Source organism: Acipenser ruthenus, chromosome 1, assembly GCF_902713425.1.
Source record: "Acipenser ruthenus chromosome 1, fAciRut3.2 maternal haplotype, whole genome shotgun sequence".
Taxonomy (NCBI): Eukaryota; Metazoa; Chordata; class Actinopteri; order Acipenseriformes; family Acipenseridae; genus Acipenser; species Acipenser ruthenus.
The window spans coordinates 14,982,835-15,001,905 of NC_081189.1; the positions used below are offsets into that span (position 1 = coordinate 14,982,835).

Consider the following 19,071-nt stretch of genomic DNA (forward strand, 5'->3'; position numbering starts at 1 on the left):
TTAATGGCACAGTCATTTTAATGTAGCAGGATGGAGGCTCCTATTGTTAAACAACATTGTGGAAAATGGTCTGTTTTACTTAGTTAAAGGATTGAAACACATACACCATTTTTTTCTGTTGTTGAGAGACAGGATTTTAGGTCATTATCTGTACTTAAAACATTCAAGCGTACAGGCTCAATTATTATGCCTGTAAGGATGTTCTTACCCAGATTTAGTAGTCATCAGTGTTTTAGTGTTAACAGGATATTTTTTCTGGTACAGGTACAATATGTCATAGGCATATGCTGTGTGGCAGTAGAGAAGGTAATGTCTCTTCCAGATCTCATTGAGTACAATTCATTTGAGTGATACTTACATCCATGCCCATTGCATTTAAACGCGTTATCAGTCCGTCAAATACGATATTTAAATTGCACATGTCCTTAACTTAGCTTGTTTGAATTTGTATAGGTACTGCACTTGTGGAACAAAATCCTTTGTACGTACTTGAAGAGGACAGTAATCTATTCAGGAATACCTAAATATTCAGTGGGGTAAATTTGGCAAATGCCACCCCACCTTTGGTTTGTTTTTGAAGCTGGTAGGCTTTATTTCTTAAACTTGGTAACAGATGCACCGGAGCTGGGTGCCATCCAGTGACCACTACTCCCCAATCAATTGAACTGCTGGACAAGAGAGCTGGGCTCCTTTGCCTAACAATTGCATCACTTCAACTGCAGAAGTCAGTATAGACACTCACACTCTTCACAACCACCCTGACATGTTACAATATCTCTTTAAGTAAGAAACTGGTTCATTTTAAGATTATCCAGCTTAGTATTCATCAATACAAGAACTACTCAATACATTATATTAGCTAATGCTAGATTAAACAACATGTAACAAGGAACAAAACACCTTCAGAAAACTGAATGTTTGGCACAACCCCAATGCTGTTACTCCATTTGGTTGTTCCTTTCTTATTGAAAAATTACTTTTATTTTGAAAAAAACTTAATGGTAGCCCTAGTGTCACATTTAATAAAGAAAAGAAAACTAAGCTGTAAATAAAAGTTTGCCACACAAATGGTGAACGTCCCACTACAGGACCCTACTACACTACGCAAACCCTCTCTACACTGTTTGGGATCAACATCCTCTAAAATGATCTACTTCTGGGCTCCTGGAATCCCGACATTCTCACGGCAACTCCTGCCTCTTCAAACAGCCTTTTTAAACAGCCTCGAATGGGCAATGACTTCAGGGTTTCGTGTAGTTAATCCTGCAGAGCAGACACTCTCTCCTCCTTGATGCCAACAAAATTCCCCTCTGTATAGCATTGCAGTGCAGTCGCCTTGAGCTGTGGCACAAACATTTTTTGAGCTCCATGCAGCCTCCCTGGGCATGCCTACCAGCCAATCCAGACCTCCCGATCAGCTCTGCGCAGCCTCCCCGAGCACGCTTCCAGCCAATACAGACCTCTCGATCAGCTCAGCTCCGGTAGAGCCTAACTGCTCAATTGGTTTCCCAGCAATGCATCTCTTGTTACGCATCCCAGCTGCACACATTTGCACAGGAGCCAGCGACAGAGCTCTCCCTGTCACAGGACAATACAGCAAATGTACTGTATTTCATTCATAACACATTGAGCTGTTAATACACACCCCTTTACACACACACACAACTCTTATTATAGAATAAAAATACAAATATGGTTAAACTTGGAAGGTCCCTATTTAACAACAATAGATTTAGACAACATAGAGAAATACTAATGACTTAAATTAAATCACAGGAAGCTCTGTTGCTGGTTGAATGTGATTTACAAATGCCTGAACTCAGAGCTTGAGATCACAGATTGAAATTGCTCTAGCAATCTCTCCATAAAGCAATCTGCAATAAAGACTGTTTCTCTTGTAAATCAAAATTGTGTCAGCTCCAGACTGCTTATTGAACAACTCCGTCTGCAGTGGCCTCAAACGGATGTTCAGTTCATCACATCCTTGGAATTGCAGCACCATGTGAACTGCATTAAACCAGCAAGGCCAGTTCATTCGGAAGGGGGCCATACCTGCAGATCTTGCTGAAAGTCCATCCAGTGCAACTTCATGCTCACTGTTCTATGTTTCCCAATTACAGTCATACTTATTCTTTCAAGTAAGACTGCCTCAGATCTGTCTTGACCTGTGTCTACAGGTACTACCCATCTGCTTTGCTAATCATTTTGCTTTTGTTTTTTAACATTTGTTTTCATATTGCAGATGCAAACTGTGGACGGTTTTGTATTTAAATTATTTTACAATGTGTAGGAGGAATGTATAATAGCACAAATTAAGAGTGGGCTGGATGAAGTCGTCCTTAGCTGCTTAATGCAATAGATATTGAGCAATACACAACGGGAAGCCTCTGCTATCAAATCAAATGGAAACATGCTTCATAGAAACTGAAGGAGAGAACTGCTTTGTATGTTTAGGAAACCTGTTAAAAACTACACTTTCAGCTAAATAATAATGAAGAGAAATGGCTACCCAAGCGTAATACCAAGTGCAGCCTTCGTCATGTTGCAAAACCTTTGAAATGTCTTGACCACTGAATGTGAGAAACCTTAACAGAGCTAAAGTAGGCCCCATTGAAGCTGAGCTGACACCACTAGAAAACAATGCAGATCCCACTGGTGGAAATCAAGAGCTTACGTTGGGAAAGTTCCAGAACACCATCTTGTAGTTTTAATAAGTCTGTTATGTTCCCTATACAACCATATGCAAAAAAATGCTGATTCCTGTTTATACCTACTGTATATGGTTGATGAGGAGTCAAGCCTGCGTCAGTCTGGTAGTAAGTCTGCACCCTGTCTGGGGCACCTTGGCCTCTGTCTGAAGAGTAAATCTTCTGCTGATTAGAAAGTTTATTATTACCATGGGGACTGAGGCTAGTAACTCAAGCCCATAACTGCTGCAAGCTACCGTACCTGCTGACACTGTCACCGGGCGTAAGCATTAAAAGTATAACCCTTAAATTGATGATGCCACACAGCTCAGCACAGCACGCCAGTGAGATTACACAGCGTACCTTTATAAGCCTCGATACACTGCAGCGTCTACCTATCCAAGCTTTATAGTAAATCCACTTAACAACGACCATATTACAGTTTCACTACAGGCTACATGTTCTTGAGGGTTTTGTGTAAAATATGGGTAACAACGTTAGGAGATGTAAACTTGCCTAGACATAAACCCAAACTAAAATCATCCCACTGAAGAAGAATGATTTATTTTTCTAACAGGTGATTTGATAAAAAAGGCACCTTAGATAAATTGAGGGTAAACTGTACAAGTACTATATGATATGTAAGGACCTTCAACAGTTTTAATGAAATGAGAGAGGGACGCTACTGTATATTCATATTGAAGCATTCAACACTGACACACTTAATAGAGCTACACTTTGCATCTTTAGCTGTTTATTCCTACTGTTACCTTTAAAATATGTGTAATGGGCTCTCCAATAGATAACCCGAGTGGAGTGGAGTAAAGTCTAATGGCAAGCATGCAATTTCAAACAGGCAGTTCCAAGTGGATACTGCGAAAATAATCAATGAATGAGGGAAGAGGGACAAAGCCACCTATTGTTTATGCCTTTAGTTATTTACAAAGAACCATCATGCTTTCTGTGCATCCCATAGAAAGCATGATGGTATAAAGCAAAATATGTTTTCCTTGGAACTGCGAATAAGGGTTTAGAACCGAGAAGTTATTTTCTTTTGTTCAGCCCACATCCATTAATACCTTAAAATGCAATTCTTGAAGGAGTAGCTGTGTTTAATTAATCAAAAGAGATTTTGAAAGCAATCCTATAATTACTAATACGTTACAGCTTTGTCGGCCAGTTGACCTTGTACTGTGTGTTAGTGAAGATGTGGAATCTTATTTTTTATTATTATTATTATTATTATTATTATTATTATTATTATTATTATTATTATTATTTATGTATTTATTTATTTGTAATAATTTTGGTTCATCTTAAGCTTTGTTTTCTTTTCTCTAGAGGAAATTAGTTCCTTAAAAATAAAATATTCTGCTTTGTGTGACTTCACCTTTCAGAACAGCACAACTGATAGCAAACTATATCAGTTTGGATTGGAATTTAAATGTGGATTTCTTCTACAGGAAGTTTAAAAAGAGGTCCAAAGTGAACCTTTATAAAAGAAAATAATTGCTAGTCAATATGTGCAAGAGAAAAGGGTGGATCTCACAAATAATATCAATGGATTGACCTTAATTAAGGTTAAAATAGGATGAATATTATAGTCATCATGTTTCTTTTTACAAAGTGAATTGGAGATGGGCTTTGACAAGTTTAAATAGTCTGAGCCTAAACCAGAGGCACAGTTTGTTTTATACAAAATAATGCTGTTTCACTTCAAACATGTCTCTTAACAGCTGGCAAAATACCCAAAGCAAAAGAAGCCAAGCACAATAACAAATATATCCAAAATATACAATGCTTTCGAAATACGTTTATAAAAAATATTTTGTTTTTAATTTTTTTTTTTTTTACTGTTGCACAAGCTCCTGGGATAGCTTCTGTTTTTTTTGTTGTTTGTTTATTTGTTTGTTTTTAAAATCCTAATCCTAAAATCATTTTTACTTGGAGAGGAATAAAAAAAAAAAAATAATAATTCTTACTGCTTTAAAAAACAAGAAGGACATAAAAAGCATATTCCAAACCCTGACACAAACATTCTGCTGTGTGGTTAAAGCCAAGGACGGCTTTCAGAAGCTTACAGCAAAAATCAAACTGCATCCTAAAGCGTACCTAAAGGCATGAGCCGGACCCCTTTCTGATCCTGGAGCCTTTTTCACTGGACGACAAATCTACGGCCACACCATAGCAAACACCAGGCCTAACCCATTTCTACCATTGTCTCATATATCAAAGCACACAGTCTGCCTACTCATACTGAAATCTGTTTATATTGTCTAATCTAAAAAAATGAGATAAAGATTATAATCACATGCTTTGTTTTTATATCATAGGGGGTATCAATGGATCAACAATGGGATTTGAAAGCTAATATTTAACTCGGGGGGGGGGGGGTGGCTGCGAGGGACAGTTGGTTTAATTACAATGTACAAATACTTCCCATGTATATAGTGGCAGTTGTATATAATAGCGCTTGGTACTGTATACACTTGAAATGATTGCAGTAAGCCAGCATGGCAGCCAGCACATATTTAACTTACAGCATGTAGATCAGTAGATGTGATTAATGATTCTTTTATGTCCACTAAGAGAATAGTATTCACTTATGTCTACTGGCTGAATTTTAACAAGATTTACTGTACATCAGTTTCCTATGTGGTGACATTTACCATGTGGCAACAAGTAAATGCAAACTAATGCATGATCAAAGAATGCTAATATACTGTATAATCTTCCAAATTAAATAGTAGATTTAAATCTCATTCGTAATTTTTACATGTGTTATTATTTTTGCAATCATTCAGAGTGGTTCGTTTTACAATTACTCAATATACAGTTTGTCTGTATTTTTTCATAAGTCCTTGGGACACTTTTACCCAGGTGAATTTTAATGTTACTGCCTTTGATATATTTGTAGGGGTGTGTAAAAACACATCTCTATTTTATTTGTACCTTGAATCTAATAGATTTTTTTTTTGTGGAGTTATCTGTCAGTTTCTACCTTGAAATGAATTATTATTATTTATTTCTTAGCAGACGCCCTTATCCAGGGCGACTTACAATTGTTACAAGAGATCTCATTATTTTTACGTACAATTGCCCATTTACACAGTTGGGTTTTTACTGGCGTAATCTAGGTAAAGTACCTTGCTCAAGGGTACAACAGCAATGACCCCACCAGGGGGGTCATTGCTGTTGTACCCTCCGGTCAAGAGTCCAGAGCCCTAACCACTACTCCACACTGCTGCCCCATAATGATTGAGTGTTCAGATTTATGGATGTACAACGATGTAATTCCTGGAAGTGTCTGGAAGGTGAGCCTAGTTGGCTCCAGCCAGAAAGGGAATTAAGTTTCCTGGGGATCATCATATTCAGGGACAACAGCAACTGGCAGCCTCCTCTCAGCATAGTTTCCTAAGATCCTCTTCAACTGAGTTTGCAGCTTTTGTTTTCAGTGGAATCTCATACCATTCAATTATAATTCTGAGGTAAAACGTATAAGAAACTGTTAGACTGACAAGTGCTCTTGCTAGTGCCTTCTTCAGAGTGCTGAAGTCTACTAAAGGCGGCACTGGCCAAAGTGACCAAGTTTCTTCAATGGAATCCAAGCTTATCAAAAGTTTAATGTTCATAAACCTTACAGATCCCCTGACCCACCCACCCTACTCCTGATAAAAATGTTTCAAGACATACAATTTACAAAATTAGCCATGACAATCCATAACAAATGTTTGCTAGATGCAGAATAAATAAAGTAAAATACAAATGAAAGCGGAAAATGAACAGAATCATTTTCTCATCATTCTATTTTTGTCCTTCAAAAGTTTCCCAAATATGTCGAACTGCATTAAAACTTTACCCTTCTGACCCCTAATTTCGGACCACTCCCTAAGAAGAGAAACGTGTATGGTAAACTGGAAGAAAGGTGAAGGTCTCAACAAGCAATCACCTCAAGACTGGAGTCAAGTATTGATGTTAGAAGAAATAATTACAACTGTAAATCAGCTTTGCAGAAAATCAATACTTAAGAGACTTTCACATATCTGAACAAAAGATTTACTGCATTAGCTTCTGAAATAAAAATGATTCGCTCTTAATGTGTAAATATTTTTGCACGATTTATGTAAGTACACAATTGGGAAAAGGGTTAGGGTTAGTTAGATTTATTGTTAGGGTTATGTCATACAAAAAAGATTTACACATTAAGTACATTGTAACTATGCATAATAACATTGTAATTATGTGTAAGCACACATGTATTTACTAAGTAACTACCATGTAAAAACACAGTAATTAGAGACTCAATGTAAAGCATTAGAAACAAATATCTACTCAGAATGATTTCAAACAGCATAAAACGTAACAGTAAAGCTAAAACAAAAACAATTACCGGTAGTTACAATTCTATTTTACGTTATGAGCCCTTTAAGGGGTATTTTTAGTTTGTCGAAATCTTGTTGAAATACTTCTGATCCCAATTTGGCACTGCCTGCTACTTACATAACTGTCCAGAATCTGTTACCTCAAGCGGTGAAGGAGAGTTCAGAGTTGAAATCAAACAGAGTGCCAGTGGTGTGGAGATGGCTGGGAAGGGCAGGGGGTGTTTCTGTAAGCATGTCGTTTCAGATTGGTCAAACTAAAAATGGAACCATGCAATACTGTCCCATTGGCCATGCTGCTTTAGTGACCCTGACACTTGTACAGGATAACACACATTCCAATATTCAGCAAAACAGACATGAAGTAAAAGCTGAGCACTGCAGCATTTAAGTCAAAGGTATAATTTGCTATACATGAAAACCAAATTGCTGCTGCAGAAATCTACACACACAGTATTTGTTTCCACTGAGTTCCTAGGGCAAGAGATAGCACTTTACCATTGTTGCAAACATCATCCAACAAAGAAAACCAACACCTAAGATTGACACTAGAGACACAAAAACATTAGCAGCTAATAACATAACATCCAGGTAGTTTATTACTCCTTGTATTAGATGTTAGAACAGGAACGTTACGGCTTGAAACTCCACTTTCTTATGTTGTTGCATGATGGACGGTTACCACTTCAATATCAGACACTGTATCAGCATTAATAACATCTTCACAGGCCTCATATTGTTATACAGACTGAAATGCCACTTAAACGGAGAGATAACAAACCCTTTCTAAAAGTGTATCATCAACCTATGGGTAACTCCATTTTCACTAATTCTTACTTTCTATCTTGTGGCTTAATTAGTTTGTCAGACACACAAGGTATTCTTCAGTTCATCAGCACTGAAAGAGAGCAGCAGGGGCGAGTAAAGAAATGAGATTCACAGTAGGGGTGCTTACTTATATAATGGTGTCTGTTATTTATCTTTCTTTTTTCAGATTTTTCTGATTGTGTGCTTTGCTCAAAAAAGCTCATGAGGCTTTACTCTTGTTCAGCTTTTCAAAAGCTATTTTTTTTTTCTGGAGTGGTTCATGGTAATTAATACAGACAGAAACACAGCAGAGAAGCACACATAATATATCATTGTAGGATTAGTAATAAGAAAAAAACAAAACAAACAAAAACAGCAGGGATAGATGTTCTAATCCAGAGCTATCAATGCAGCATGGCCAGGTGCTGTTGTAGGCGAGTACCCAGGGTCTGGAAAGTATGGGGATGATTTCAGAGAATACAATGGAGATTGAAATGGTCCGGTCAAGTACATCATTTTTTTGAATAGTAGTGCCTGTTACATGAAACATGTCAGCCCATATTGTGCATTGTTTGACTAAGACCTTTTTGTATATTTTTTTTTATAGCATGTTTATTTGTAATAATATCACCTCTTTTTTAGGATATCTTGAAACAAGACTCCCTGTCTACAGCAGTTACTGCATGGTGTAATATGTATAAATACTTAAGGTTTATTTAAGGTTTACCTTAAGTGTTACAGTACATGACTGAGTGATACATGCAGAGGTACAAAGCTTTCAGTATTTTCAGATTCCTTGTTTATGGCGAATTGGTTATAATATATAAATCTATACAGTAATGATGTTTTCAAACAGGGAGACTGCAGTAGTGTTTTTTTCAAACAGGGAGACTGCAGTAGTGATGTTTTCAAACAAGGAGACTGCAGTAGTGATGTTTTCAAACGGTGAGACTGCAATAGTGGTTTTTTCAAACGGGGAGACTGCAGTAGTGGTGTTTTCAAACAGGGAGACTGCAGTAGTGATGTTTTCAAACAGGGAGACTGCAGTAGTGATGTTTTCAAACAAGGAGACTGCAGTAGTGATGTTTTCAAACGGGGAGACTGCAATAGTGGTTTTTTCAAACGGGGAGACTGCAGTAGTGATGTTTTCAAACAGGGAGACTGCAGTAGTGGTTTTTTCAAACAGGGAGACTGCAGTAGTGATGTTTTCAAACAGGGAGACTGCAGTAGTGGTGTTTTCAAACAGGGAGACTGCAGTAGTGATGTTTTCAAACAAGGAGACTGCAGTAGTGATGTTTTCAAACGGGGAGACTGCAATAGTGGTTTTTTCAAACGGGGAGACTGCAGTAGTGATGTTTTCAAACAGGGAGACTGCAGTCGTGATGTTTTCAAACAGGGAGACTGCAGTAGTGGTTTTTTCAAACAGGGAGACTGCAATAGTGGTTTTTTCAAACAGGGAGACTGCAGTAGTGATGTTTTCAAACAGGGAGACTGCAGTAGTGGTTTTTTCAAACAGGGAGACTGCAGCAGTGATGTTTTCAAACAGGGAGACTGTAGTAGTGATGTTTTCAAACAGGGAGACTGCAGTAGTGGTTTTTTCAAACAGGGAGACTGCAGTAGTGATGTTTTCAAACAGGGAGACTGTAGTAGTGATGTTTTCAAACAGAGAGACTGCAGTAGTGATGTTTTCAAACAGGGAGACTGTAGTAGTGATGTTTTCAAACAGAGAGACTGCAGTAGTGGTGTTTTCTCTGCATAGAGATGCTTATATGGAAATTAACTGTTTGAATTTCTTAATTCAGTGTGTTCAATATTTTAGACCACACCAAAATGTGTTTGATTTCCGAAATCAGGATGCAGGTTTTAAAAGACCAAAGTCAAATACTGTATTCAAATTATTATTATTATTTATTTCTTAGCAGACGCCCTTATCCAGGGCGACTTACAATTGTTACAAGATATCACATTATTTTTTACATACAATTACATTATTTTTTACACATTATTTTTACATTGTAAATTGATTACATTATGTCTTTTGCTGTAGAAAGTTGCGATAATAGAAATAAATAAATTGAGGCTTTAAAAGGGAATCCGCACTGAAGGACATTTTACGTGGGTTATCTCCTCAATCTGCTTAGACAAGTTTTGATGGTTATTTTTCATTCACAACCCTTCTGTTTTTTTGTTCTCCTGCCTGTTTGCTCAGCCTGGCTTACTAATGCTTGTTTCAGCATGTGAACCTCTCAGACACAGTAATGCGTTGGCTAGACTGAAACAAAAGGAATAAAGGAAACAGCATGCAACCCAACATAAACCAGCGCGCAAAGGTGGAAACAGATTCAAAAACAGGAAATTAAGGGTTGGGGTTTAGAAAGAGATATGACATGACCTTCTAAGTTGGACTTTTCAGTCAACTTAGAGATACTTGGTACTAATAGTCTTCTGGCAGAACCTTTATATAGACTGGCTCATGAAAAAAACCCTGATATTTATAAAGTATACTCCCTAATAAACTGGCCATGTCTGAGGTTCAAGATGCATGAAGCATCTAGTCAGCTGTGGGACACATTTGAGAACAATTCGTACAAGTTGTGAAAAAATTGTTGTGTTACACACAGTAGTAGTATTAAAAATAAAGACTGGAAATAATGGAAAAAATGACTCGTCTTCATAAATGTGTTATTTTCAAAAAAAACATGAACTGTGCCTGGTGAGTGTTATTCACATTAGTGTCAATCACATTATCCAAAAATGAAAATTGACTGTCTCAAAACTAACAATACATTTAATACATCATACCCCTCTATCTCAGTGCTTTCCCGCATAAATAACCATTCATATAAAACAAAGCTCATGGAATTTGATCAGGCCAACTGTGGAAAAGGGAATCTGATTGCAAGATGTTTTCACAAGGGAAGCTTTTAAGAACTATTAAGGGAGGGGGCACCAGGGTATATTGCTTGTAATATCTAAAACGTGTGCCACATATTGTGCAATCCTTGAGAAAAGCCAGCTACCTAATGCAATGCATGCTCTGTCTGTGAAAGTATATCTCTCTCTGAGCACAGAACAACAAACAATACCCAACATGCCATCTAATGCTGTCTACAGCATAAACGTGAAGTGTTGCAATTTATTTATTTTGATTTCGTTTCAAGTTTTGTTTCTTTCACATCATAGTTTCTTTCTAAATGAACGACAGTAACCTGTTAACTGGTAGTCATGGAATGGTGCTGCTTTAGGTCCTTAATGAATAGAAAATGGAAAGAGACAGGTGTGAGTTTTCTGAAAGTCTTTTTGTGTACAGGGTGACCCATAAGTCAAGCATCACTGGCAATACCATATCAAGCTGATTAGGATGATTTCTGTTAAATCGGAGAGCCGTCCCTGCTGACTATCTGCCCCACATATCAAAATGATCTGAATGTGTTCCTCTTTGCTTAAAGACATTCCACACGTGAAAGAACTAGACAACCCTTATTATAATCATGCCTGTGATGCTTGGTTTATGGGACACCTTATATTTATATATTATACACACACATACAATTGCATCAACGGTAGAACAGAAATAGCCAATAGGTTGACACATTTAAACACTATTAAACAAGAAAATGATACAAACATCAGTTAAAAACATATAATGAACAATAACTTTCACAAAGGGCGATGGGTGAAATACAGTCGAGGTGTTTATTTACGTCTATACAGCGCTTATGGGTAAGATGACTCCCACATAATACAAATAAATACCTCATCTGAATTTCAAATGTATAAGTGCATTCCAACAGTAAACATATATCTCATTCTTACAAGCAACATACTGTGGACACACATGGTCTCAGGTGATGCTGTACATCCCTCCCATCTACTTATCTAAAAACAAGTTAATGAACTCATGAACCGTGAAGACACAATTAATATTCTGAGGCCCCCCTTGATACAGGAGTTATCAGTCCCGTACGTAAACTATTTTTGCCAACTCCCCCAAGATAACATATTGCCATAGTGGATCTCATAACCAGCCTAATAATGCCGAATTTTTGGTAAATGTATCATTTTAAGAATCAATTGCATTCATACCAGGTGGGTCCTGCCATGTACCCATGGACTCTCCCAGAAAGCCCATATCCAACTGTACACCTGGAGACACCTGTGGACCATGTACTCACTGCTGATCCATACTGGCATTCAAGTCGTATGTGCGCCCATCAAGATGCCATCTAGCCCGGCATGGGCACCTGGGCTCAAAGCAACACCATTGTTTTTTCTTCTTAAAATCCTCTCAATGTACACACTTCAAAAAAAAAAACGTGCTGCCTCCATCCTGCCAATGATGCCAACATGTAACACTGCCTAGGTTGCACAGAGTTCAATTATACTTTAAATTAAATTAATTGTATTCAGTTTCTTTATTAAAAATATATAAAACATTGCAGCTTAATGATCATATTGGAAAGGTTTCTAAGTTGCAAAAACAGTAAATATGAGACTTAGAACAATATTAAAGATAACTGCTTGAGAACCATTTCAATGTTCAGGGAGCATTTTACTCACCAGTAGCTGCATAGCTTTGAACATACAAATCCCCCCCCCCCCCCCCCCCACCAAAAAAAGCTTTTCTTAATGTTATTCTGTTTGACACTCATATGTGCTACAGTAAGGTGGAAATGCAACACGTGATTTTAGGAACCAGTTCAAATGTTCTGCGTAAATAAGGTTGTCCTTCAATAGCATTGGCACAGGTTTAATGGCAACTTGAAAGGGCAAAGTTTTGTGAATTCTATTTGCGTGCTTAACTCTATTAAAGACTGTAGGGTTACAATCTTAATTAATCTTAATAATCTTACACTCGTTACACAGTTGTCCTCAAACACAGCCTAAATAGTGTACAATAATATGCTTAGGGTATACACAACTGAAAGGTCTGTTGTGATCGATCTCTAATAGTAGAAGAAACAAGTAGAAATGATTCCTATTACACATCTGGACTGGGCTCTGAATTCTTCCAAAAACTGCATCCAACAGTTCTGAACTGTGCGCCAAATTTCCATTAATATAATTTTCCATGTGTTATGAAAACATGAAGCAAGTTGCTGAAAGTCAAGATTGAAAAAAAAAAAGAAGAAAATGAAGAAGCTGTGCTGAAATCCAATCCAATTACAACTGTGTTTGAACTGAGACAATACAAGTAAGTGCTATAAACTACACAGCTATCGATCACCAAATAGAACACAAAGCCTGTGCGGACATTTATGTAACACTTTTTTTTTTTAATGTGCCATGCATTAAAGTAATACTGCTGCATTAAATATTGCTTGTGTCTATCTTAATGATGTACACCACAATAGAGCTCCAAACCCCTTAAACCTGATCTAGATGGTTGTTTTAATGATGTTACTATGGGGATTAATAAATCAGCCTTTGAAGTATCTGAATGAATATAGATTTCAATAGCAGTGGTGTTTAAGGTTTGCCACTGTTAATATTCTTCTGGGACCAGACAGCCAGTGTCACAGTTAATTGTTCTGAAGTCTTTTCCGCCCGAGGTGATGAGAGTAGCTCACGATACTCCTTTTTCAGGACACCTTGTTCGTGAAAAGACTTTGGAATGGATATTGGCCTGGTTCTATTCTCCCAGGATTTATGGTGAGGTGCAGAAATATGCGGATTGTGTCCAGAATGTGCGCAGGTCGCTCCGAAGACAGTTTGCCTGCTCCGCTGGTCCCAGCGCTCCTTACTAAAACCCCATTTGAGAGAACTGGGATGGATATTGTAGGCCTGCTAGAAGGCGCCGGCCCGGAACATTGTTTTATCTTAGTTGCAGTAGATAAAACCCTCAGCAGTTAAGGATACTACAGTTGAAACCCAACCAAAGGATATATTACCCCCCACACTGACTATTATTAAACACGTTCACGGCTATACTAGAGCCTTACATCAACGCGAGCACTCCTCGAGATGGCGGTGCCCAGAGCTACACCAGCTCGCATTTATTCAAAACATGAAATGCATTTAAAAAATATTAACAAGCGCTTTCACTTCACTTCCTTAACTAAAAGAAAGTCTGAGCTTTAAAATAAACTTTAGCAACACCTTGCGTCCTCGTAAATCAGATGTGCACCTATTCATTAGCAAACACAAAATAGTTACAGTGGTAGTCTCAGAACTAACTCTTACCATATCATAGCAATTTGCTATTATTTTACATTTACAATGTTTATCACAAACAAACAGTATTAAAAAGACAGTCTTTAGGATAATGTCCTTCTGTTATACAATGATGTACAACCATAGTGATGGAGTGTGTTTCTCTTTTGCTTTCACTCCGTCACACTTACCTTTGCTTTACCATGCTTTCACTATGCCTTCTTACACTGTTATGCTTTTACTATAGGACACTTTTCTAAAGGAGGCCTTTAAAAATTAACTGCTAGTCAGATGTAAAATGGCGAGAGGCAAATATTCACTGAGTTTAAAATGGAGAAGATCTGTATCCAAGATGGAAACAGCACAATTAAGAAGCACAGTGTCATGTTTTTCAGAATACACACAAACACTCCACTAGACAGGTCTACACCCATGTGATTTACTTAATGTAATATTGCCATGCTACTGTTGCTTGTTAGCCGATCAGGTCCTTTAGAGTACATGTGCAATCAATGAAATTAGTTCAAGTTTCTGTGTCAAAGAAAATCAGACAGCCTGTCTGCTCCAGACTCTAACCATGACAACTCTAGCATAAAATCTAATCATTTGCACAAAACATCTTTGGCCATTTTTTTAATTTAATTTCAACTTCGATATATATATATATATATATATATATATATATATATATATATATATTGTAAACAACTAGCCCTCTCTGCGGTTCGTTGCCCCTTTAAAACACCGACCCAACACACAGAAATGGATTTTTAAGCGCTGGTGTGCTACTTTTAATAAACACAATACAAAATAAACAACTAACTCTGTACGAGCACTAACACACAGGAACACCCTGACTACAAGTGGGACAGCTAGGCCGTTGCCCCACCAAACAATAAACAAAAAACACACAGTTTTAATACAGCACACTTTGTACCTCACGACTGCCAGGAAGCAGAGTACTCCTTTCTGCCTCCTTCTTCTCAGCAGCCCAGAGAAGACTGACTGCTCTCCTTATAAACCCTGCACCTGGCTCTAATTTACAATTATAGCCAGGTGCAGGTGATAATTAACAATAAAACAATTAACAGAAAAACAATTAAACAATAAGCAAATTAACAAAATGTGCATACGCATATGTTTTCTGCAGGGAGGATATTAACCCCCTCCCTGCTGTGTTACAATATATATATATATAAATAGCCAGCGGCCAGCAGTTAGGTTAAATGCGGTTATCTTTACTGCAGTTGTTCAGCCTGCATCTTAGACAGATAATGTTATTTGCATAGCACAAAATGTTCCAGAGCTCCATTAAAAGGGACAGAGATTTATGAGATTGGCCTGGAGCCCTGATAATCGAAAGCAAAGAAAGATGACAACAGCCAGCCAGTGAAGCAATCACCCGGTGGACTGGACTTTAACCGTCTCCAGGCACATTGCTAGATCAATCGCTCAGTCACGTCCAGTGAATTACAACTTGAATTGTATATTCTCCAGTATAAAAGGTGCAGCACGTCACCCACAGGTGAAGCCCAGTTATGCACCAGGGAACGTGATACTTCTCAATCACACCTAACTCCCAAAGACCGATGCTGAGAACAGTGGGCTGCCTTGTCTAGTTAACCTTTCTGATTTTCCAGTAGAAATCCCAGTAGTCTAAGCAGTATATGCGTGATTTAGAAATATTTCTGCTGGTCTCATTTACTGTCTCTCAGTAGGTGGGGCCAGCAAATTGAAGGGTCTATTTGTCACATGACTTGGATGGCATGAAGTAGTCTTGGCAATTAAAAGCAAACTCAGAGCTAGGTAAAATCAGTGTCCCTTGGTGGTGTGGTGCGTATACAAATACACAAAGTCACCTTATTTGGTGCTAAGTTTTACTGTGTATCCTTAATAACACAACACAAGGTACCCCACAGTCCCGTTCACCGCCACACACAACAAAGTTCCCTCCTGGCAGGAAGGAAATGTCCGCCTCCTGCTGCTGACTCACCCAGGTTCTAGTGCCCTGTTCCCTGGTAGGCTCGTCGTGGCACTGTTCTCTGCTCCATCCAGAAGAGTTCTACTCCCAGCGTCCACGCTCTCCTACTTCCTGGAATCCTGGGTTAAAGCACACAACTGGTGTAACAACACAGCACAGCACAGCACAACACAGCACAGCAGATCCTTCCAGGCAGGTTTCTCTCCAAGCACAACTCCCCCGCTGATCAACACAGTTCCCTTTTATGCTCCAAGCCACACCCCCGTCAATCCTCCATGACTAATCGCTAGCTGATTGTGTCCATGGAAAAACACTGACTTTGCCAAATGTGCAACTCCAAACACCTGTGTGATTGTCCTTCCCAAGATGGTCACCGCAAGCCAACTCTATACTTAAGGTATGTCCCATCTTGGTGAGGACCCGCGGGTCAATTGCTGTAGTGTCACACCCGTCAGGAGGCCAGGTTTTACCCCACCTTCTTACTTTCACCCTACTAAAATCACAGACAGAGAAAATGTTGATAACTACATTTTGGAGCAACAGAACTCAGAACCACAGATTGTATTCATCATAACACAAACAGTAGTAGACATGTAAAGAATCAATTCACATCACATTAACATTTTTACAGATGATATTCATACCCAGATACATTTATGTGCACTGTCTCGCTGGTTCTCAGCATCTCTATGGACTGTTTTCTACCTACCGCATATGATTGTGTTACTCAGCACTTTCGTCCATATGGACACTGGGAACCAGTGAATACACTGACAACTGTTTTTAAGGGGAATCAGCCAATGAGACACAAGAGAACACATGTTTTTAAACCGCTCTTTTTTTTGAGTTCTTGAAAGTGCTTGGAATGAAGAGAAGCAACCAGAAATCTTTTTTTTTTTAAAACAATCTTCTCAAAGCCAAAGGAATGTTTTCAGAAGCCACCTCATTGTGTCTGTTTGGAACATGAAATATCACATAGTGGGTTGAACGGTCTTGTACTAAAAGGCAGGGCAGTTTAAAAGGTATGTTCCATGCTCAGTTACTCTTGAAGTAAAAATACACTCCCTGTACTGGAGTACTTTAAAAGCTGATTATAAGCGTATGTTGTTGTTATTACCTTTTAGTTATCGAGAATATATATATATATTTAGTTTTAAAGAACAATAACTGCATTTTCATGGTGGCAGATGTTGGCACATCAGTGATAGATAAATGTGATGTATCTTACTATGAGCTTGCCTACTGTTTTGTAGTTTGTGCACAGGAAATTTGACAAATCGCACCTGCATTCAAGTAACTTTACTCCTTCTAGTAACTACATCATTATTTTCAGAAATCAAATTAGTTTGTTTAAATAAAGCATGTCCTAATTACTGTGGCTGCACCGAACCAAGAGAAGCACGAAGGCAGCGTCATCCTTAACCACTATCCAGGGTCATGCCATGATTCACTCATACTGCAGCAGAGCAAATTCTTCTGGCTAAGGATCTAGAGAGCTCCGAGACACTTAGCTTCTTGATATCATTCTGTTGCGATTCTTTAATAGTTTTGTCTTTTTTTGTTTTTTAGAGCTTATAGCAATGGTAATGCTAAGCTATGGTAAGTCCCACTTACATAATGAACATTATACTTTTTGAAAATAACCCCCAAAAGCATTGTTAAAGCAAAGTAAATGTTTGTTAAAGGGAGGGCCCATATAGCAAAGCGCAAAGAACTACAGTATGGTAAAGCGCAGGAGAATCATATTTAAACAGTGATAAAGTGTGGAAAACGCATGGAAAAACAAGGTGACGTGCTTTTTCAATGCAGTCACCTGAAAGTGGGTATCAGCAACATAAACTTTCGAAACAGTTCTTTGAAAACTGTAACTTCTGCCCACATATATCCAAACAAGGAAAGAAGAGTATAATACTTTGACAACCAGGATGTGATGACTGTGACAGAAATTGATATACAAAGAAGATCTAAACAATAAGAAGACATTAGTTATGATAACTATGATAGTTCATACCAACACCAAGCTGGTCTTTAAGAAACGTGTTGTTTCTGGGAAAGGGAAAGGGTTAGAGTTCACATGACAGGACAACAAAGATTAGTCCTTAATGATCCTATATGTTCAGAAGATCACTGCGCTGCAATTACACTGCCGTGTCTGTAGAATAGAGGGAGGCAATAATTATAGCTGAGGCCCGATTCAAATAATCATTCAGCCCACTGCATAAAGTAGAATTGCAAATGTATTTTTTATAACAAACTTGTTATAAAAAAGTGAACCAAAAATAAAATAGGTCAGATGTACCAATGTTATAAAAATCATCACACATGCGTGTGTATTTACTAGGTGATGACAAAATGTAAATATGAGAGCATTCAGGAACAAGAGCAAAATTCAGGGACTAGGATAGGCCAATCAGCCGTGAAGTGCCGTTACTATGGAAATGACTGCTATCCAGTGTCCCAGAAAGGCTGGTAAAAATGGTCTCTTGCTACACAAAAATAGAATATAAAATGTGTACGAAATGTGACGTTCCTCGTCTTATCTAGCTGGTCGTGTGGTGTAAGTATGTTAACACTTAATCTATTTGTGATTATTAGCAGATGGATAGACAGTACTGAAAGCTGTTTTTTTTTTTTTTTAATGATTTTATGACATGTCTGTGATTGTATTTTTTTTAACAAATGGTTTCAATTCTTTTTTAAATGTTGAAACTTTGAAAGAATAATTAGAAGCCAGTCTTAGCTGGACAGTGAGAGAGAGAGAGAGAGCCATTTAAAATTATGGGCTAGATTCTCATTGCTCTTTAATCCAGATTGTCATTAGCACATTATTTTCCAAAAGCAAGAAACACCAATTACAATTACAAAACGAATATGCAAGAAATTACGAGCTCCAACATAAACGTTTGGCAAAATGCAATGCAAATAAATAGCTTTGCGTATATATTCCTAGATTTCCTATTTCGGTAGCAATTTACAGTGCCTCTAATGACTGTATATTTACATAGTAGTGTGACAGTCTGGCTCGCAGTGGTGACGTCACGGACCAGGAAGTAGAAACCAAAAC

General features: G+C 38.0%; 1 protein-coding gene across 1 annotated transcript in view; it reads right to left on the reverse strand.

Moving 5' to 3' along the window:
* The window catches only part of LOC117962288 (growth hormone receptor), a 76,297-nt gene extending 69,091 nt beyond the window's left edge, over positions 1–7,206 (reverse strand). The window contains exon 1 of the mRNA XM_059007827.1: positions 7,188–7,206. The gene's annotated coding sequence lies outside the window, so the exon portion shown is untranslated. The remainder of the gene's footprint in view (positions 1–7,187) is intronic.
* Between the last annotated feature and the right edge of the window lie 11,865 nt (positions 7,207–19,071).